Genomic DNA, 6,164 nt, shown 5'->3' on the forward strand with positions numbered 1-6,164 from the left:
AGGCAAAAACTGCAACTGCAAATCGAGTTGCTCCAAGGGGAACTCCAGAGTGAGTAGGAACACACGTTCACTCGGTGCACTATTGCTGACCTTGCATGACACAGCATATATGCTCTGTCTTTCCAGGCAACTCTGATGACCGGCCTGTGTGTGATGGGACAGACAACGGTGCACAAATAAACGTCAATAGAAAATATGTCATGTCATTTCTTTATTATGCGAAATTGTGTTGCACAATCCTGTCCCGTGCAGCTCTGCCACTAGGTTGGTCCAAGTGCACTGGCTGGAGGTCATCTTCAGGCTGCACCTCCACCACGGGGGTCCCCTCCCCTCTGATGGTGGCAATGTTGTGCAGTACGGCACATGCAACAATGATGTCACATGCCCTGTCAGGTGCAACCCTCAGGCGTCTCAGACACTGGAACCGTTCTTTCAGTTGCCCAAAGGTCATTTCAATGCGTGCCCTTGTCCTGGCCAGAGCTGCATTGTAGCGGGTTCGTGGCCCAGGGTCGGGGTCAGGGAACGGTGTCATAAAGTACTGCCTGCATGCATAACCTCTGTCCCCGAGGAGGATCCCATCGTAGGCCCCTGTGTAGTGGGGAACTGCTGTTATGTCAGGCCCGAAAGGTGTATGTAGTATCAATATAAGCCTCCCTTACTTACCACGCTCAAATGATGTGCATAACCCTGACTCTCTGAAGATCCGTGCGTCATGCACTGATCCGGGCCATTTAGCTTCCACATTTGTGATGTGGCACATGGAGTCACACACCATCTGGGGGATTGTATCATGTGTGAACACACGTCTCCCATTATATATTGCCATCTGGAATGTCAGTATTACTCACCTGCACATTTATACTGTGGCCCCCCTTTCGGTTGACAAAGTCCCCTTCATTGGGGCCTGGGGGGGCCTGGATCGCAATGTGTGTGCAGTCTATGGCACCAATCACATTCGGGAAGCCTGCGGACGCTCGAGCTACAGTTACCGCCATAGGTCATGATTGCATCACATACACTATACAATTTACTGTACCTGCAATGGCAAAAAAGCCCTGTTTGACGACCTGTGTTCTTACGTGGCTTGGAAAAACCACAAACACACCCAGGTAATGCTTGAGTGCCAGGTACACTTTGCGAATGGCCCGGCAGACGGCACTTTTGCCAACGTTCTCTGCGTCTCCACACGCGTACAGGAACGTGCCACTCGCAAAGAAACGCAAGGCAATGCACACAGTCTGTGCAGTTGTTAATGCCCGACTACGGTGAGTGGTACTCTTAACATGGGGATCCAGCAGGGTGGTTAGGTAGATGATACCCTCACGGGAAAATCGGTATCTCTCCATGAGCACACTGTCGCGCTGTGCTAAAGGATCCTGTCTATCCCGCAATATACGTTGGATTCTGAACACTCTCCTTATCACTCTTGCACCTTCCGCAATGGGTGGCTCGCGTACAAACGGACAGGACATGGCTGCGACAGACTTCCCACTTCCACCTTCGCTTTTATAGCCGTGGGCTGTCATCATGATTACACGACGTAATGTGCTATTCCCACTCTGGCATGTGTGTTGCATCTGGCGTGGTCATCTACATGACATGGCGTGATTACTGGTACATTTCCCTTTTTTTGGGGACTGACCTGTATGTATCTGTGTGACATCAATAAAAGGATCAAGTGCTGCATTATCTTTGGTTACAGTGATGTTATTTATTTATGGTGAAACAGTGGTGGAATATCGCTGTTGCTTTCGTATGAATGACGCGGGCATACCTGCGTGGCCGCGATCTAATCCTGTTTACATAAAGTAAACCTGCTCCCCAGCAGGTTTACGCTTACGGCTCTGTTGCTATGACAGCAAGTCCCGGATGGGCTTCGGGGAACCGAACGATCCAGGATCACGCGAAATCGTCAACAATCTAATCCAGCTAACTCACTTAGCGCGGTACGAAGCACAGGCCCCTGGAGTCACACTGGGTTAAATATTTACACTTGGGTTTTTAGGGGTATTTATTATTTTATTTACGGGTTGTACGGAAGCCCCAAACGCAATTTCATTGTTCTCTGCCAATGACAATAAATGAAAGGAAAGAAACTGAACGCAGGACTTGGAACTGTCAAAATAAAACAGGAAACATGAGACAGACACGAAGACTTGACACTGACATGGCAACATGAGTGACTGATCCATGTTTCCTGTTTTCCCCAGAGAAACAAGAGTAACTAAAGGAGAAACGTGGAACACAGGGAAGGCACAGAGACAAGAAACTATTAGTATAACATAAGCAGAAAACAAAAAAAAGACAACCAATAAGTCAAAAAATATTAACTTAAACTACAATTTACACATACAGCGACAATCATAGAGAATCAGAGTTTCTCAGAAGTAATAATATGCAGAAGTTCAAAAATTGGCAAACACTAAATTATGGAACAATTTCAGAATTATGTTTCTCAATGTAAAATTCTGAAAACTGTAGATATTTAATCATATAGTACATAATATCAACAAGAGTCCAAGAACTGGGGGAAAAAAAAACAAAAACAAAAAAAAAAAAAAAAAAAAAACAAAAACAAAAAAAAAAAAGAAAAAAAACAACCCACACACACACAGGATGTCTGGACCCTCAGGCAGCATTGCATTATAGAAAGGCATGATTCTGTCATGCAAATCATCATATGGACTTAGGAACACTTGCAGAAATCACTGTCTGTGAACACAGTTCACCATGCATGTTAAACTCCATCATGAAGAAAAAAAAAAAATAAAATAAAAAAAAGGGAGCCACGTGTGAACATTATCCAGAAATGTTGCCATTTTCTCTGAGCCAAAACTAATTTGAAATGGGCCGAGGTAAACTGTGGAAAAATGTTCTGTGATCAGACAAACTGAAATTTCAATTAAAACATGGCTGCTCAACTTCCAGACTAAAAGAGAAGAGGAATCACCTGGCTTGTTATCAGCACTCAGTTCAGAAACCTAAATCTCTTATACTGTGGGGGTCAATTAGTGCCTATGGAATTTGCAAGAAGAAGAATTTAGGTGAATTGAATTCGCCTGTCTGCACTCAAGATCTTTCAAATTCAAAATGTTGAGTCCATCATAAAACCAACAAATAAGACAGGGAAGACCCAGGACTGTTGAGCGGCTAGAATCATATCAGACAAAACACAACACTCCCAAAAGTCCAGCAAGCTGTCGCCTCCATTAACAGCTATTTTCCCAGTTTCAACTTTTGATATAATTTCTATGTTTTATTATAATACAATATAGGTTTGAGATTTTCAAATTAATGTTTACATTTTACACAATGTTCAAATTTAAAAAAAAAAAAAATAGATGTTAGACAAGTGTTGCGTGAGCTTTCCCCTCTAGACTTCTGTACTTCTCCAGGTATTTTGGAAGTCGGTGAAGCTTGATACCCCATTACACAGAGGGACTCAACAGATTTTATGTTTTTATATCAAATGTTTATTCTGTCCACCTGGTCAACCAAAAACATTTCTTACTGGATTTGAATCAGTTATTAAAATGTTGCTCATGGTTATTTCTATGTATGTATCAGGGGTCCCCCCATAGACAGCCACAATTTTGTCACACAGGGCCTGGCAAAACACTTATAATTTTTCTTGCTAACAATTATTTTAAAGTAATGAGAAACTAAGAGTCCCAACAACAACTTTACTAAGTAAGGAGTTTAATCTGCCCCTGCTGCTTTCACAACATTTCTATCCTTTACTCATCTCCTGTTAATACAACAAAGTGGGGAGACAAAAAAGGAGAAAGCAAACTGTAGAGTGGATAAAGACTGAGCAAAGAGTAAGTCTTTCATAAGTCAAATCTGTTATGTGTAAGACTTAGGAAAGCCCAGACAGAAAGGAAAAAAAAAAAAAAAAAAAAAAAAAAAAGACCTGAGGAGAAAAAGAAATGCCTTAAAGGAGAGAAAGTTATTATTAGAGGTGGTGAGGACTCCTCCTAAAACTTCCTTACATGGAGTTCTTTCAAGAGAAAATTAAATATAGATAACTTTCCTCCTGCAAGCTTCAGTGTTTTGGATGTTAAATGCTCATGTTGGCACTGTCATATCCATTAATCAACAGCAGTTGCATATCTGAATGTGTACAAATATGACCCACAATTTACTTAATTCATAATAGGATCTCAGACTGTACTAAGATAAAGATCCTTAATAGAAAGTTGTCATTAAGTATTAAGTACTGCTGCAACACTTGAATGTGTGACAACAAAAAGATTTGACTCACAAATATACTAACAATCTGTAATGCAATTTAAGAATTTAGCCAGGTTAACATGCATTGATGTGATTAACTTAGTAAGCCTTAATAACACTCATTGTCAAGTGTTCTGTCTGTGAGGTGCCCACACTTGAAAAAGAACAGACTTCGAATTTCACTCAATTAATTTTGACCAGCTAGTTCGATAGCTGATAGGTAGGTGAAAAACCTTTCAACACAAAAATAAAGATTTCATTAATCATTCAGATAAATTAAAAATGCATTATACAGAATACAAATGAAATAAAAAAAACATACACTTCAGGAAAGCCATTTAACATAGCTAAAGCTAAATACTTTTGTCTAAACTATCATTTAACCCAGTTTAAGTTAGTTTTACATTCATTGGTTTTTAAATCACAGAGCTGAGTAATTTCAAACAACGAAGATGAAATAAACTGTGGTTCTTAAATACACAAAATGTGTCTACCTTGCATTTTACACTTTTTATAAACAATTACATTTTTAAAGTATACATTTTAAAGTTTTGCAAACATTTTAATAGAGACTTTAACCAAGGATTTTCTTTTACAAAGATTTTCCTTAAATTAAACCAAACATATTTACACTAGTTTTAAGATTTACCAAGGATTTGGGGTAACTATTTTTAGTATTAATTAACATAAATGTGGGAAACACTATCTACATAAACAATTTATTCAAAGTTAAACATTCATTTTAATAACAATTTTTTTTAAAACTTAAATGCAGTAACTATTTCCCAAAGCATAAATACATTTCCACAATTGAGCTTCCATAGTTCCCAAACATATAAGCAGCAAATATGAGTCCAAGAGCTTACCGAGCTCAAAGTCTTCCTCACAGTGGCAAGTGGATTGTGCTTTGTTTGCTGTCCTCTCAGTATGTCGCACCCAGGTCAAATGGCTGCTGCATGCATTTTAAGGTCTACTAGGCACGCCAGCCCTTGATTGCTTTAATTCAGCTCACCTGGCGGAGCAGCGCGCACCAGGCCGTGCTTAGTTGTAGAATGCACAAGGTCTAATTAGCGTCCACGTGCAAGCAACAGCATAGAGCAGGTAGTGGGCAAGAGGAGGAAGAGAAGAGTAACAGCCACACCTACGAGGTCAGCGCGACACTCATAAAATACAACTTGAATTTTTAAAGGATTGAAACTAATAAGTATAGAATTTACTATACTTAGTTTAAACAAATCTATCTGGGCATGCAAGATAGATTTGTGAAAAATCATAAACTGAGCCTGCCAGTAGTTTAGTTTCCTTCTAAAGGTACCTTAGGGCTGTAGGTGCAGTTGTCCCCTTCTATTTCTTTGTTGTTAGTTTAATGTCAGTGATATAAGCTGTGCTAGCTAGTACTGAACATGTTCCTTTTAGTTTCTCAAAACTAATTTTTCTGAGGTTTCTGATGCTCTGAGGGCTGTACTATGAAGCAAGATCAACATATACAGGGTATCTTCACATTATCTGAATTCACGTACTCTAACGTGATCGATTGAGTTTACAAAGTAGGTAAAATTATGCCTTGGGAAAAATATGAAAAGATTAAACACACAATATAGACTGCTCCAGAGCAGTGTAAGCTACCATGGCAATGTACCCCAGTCAGTGGTTAACAACCTCTGTAGGGTTAATCCTCCACTTTCCTAGATAAGATGCATGTCTTTGGCTTCACTTTAGGCTGTTTTACTTGTTATGAGTCTCCCAGATATTGTCCAAATATTGTACTGATCGTGTCAGCTGGTATTAGAGAATTTTTTGAGCACTGTAGAAATGTTACTAAGTGTGGCTGCCATTTGGTTAAAGATTTTGCAGTGAATTCTCTCACCAGTGTTTTATGCAAGCATCTATTTATTTGTTTTGTGTATCTTGGCATTTTGGTTTACACTTTA

This window comes from Diplotaxodon limnothrissa, linkage group LG14 (assembly GCF_057381915.1).
Source record: "Diplotaxodon limnothrissa isolate DT_005_m linkage group LG14, D_limnothrissa_male_GT1.1, whole genome shotgun sequence".
In the NCBI taxonomy this organism is placed as follows: domain Eukaryota; kingdom Metazoa; phylum Chordata; class Actinopteri; order Cichliformes; family Cichlidae; genus Diplotaxodon; species Diplotaxodon limnothrissa.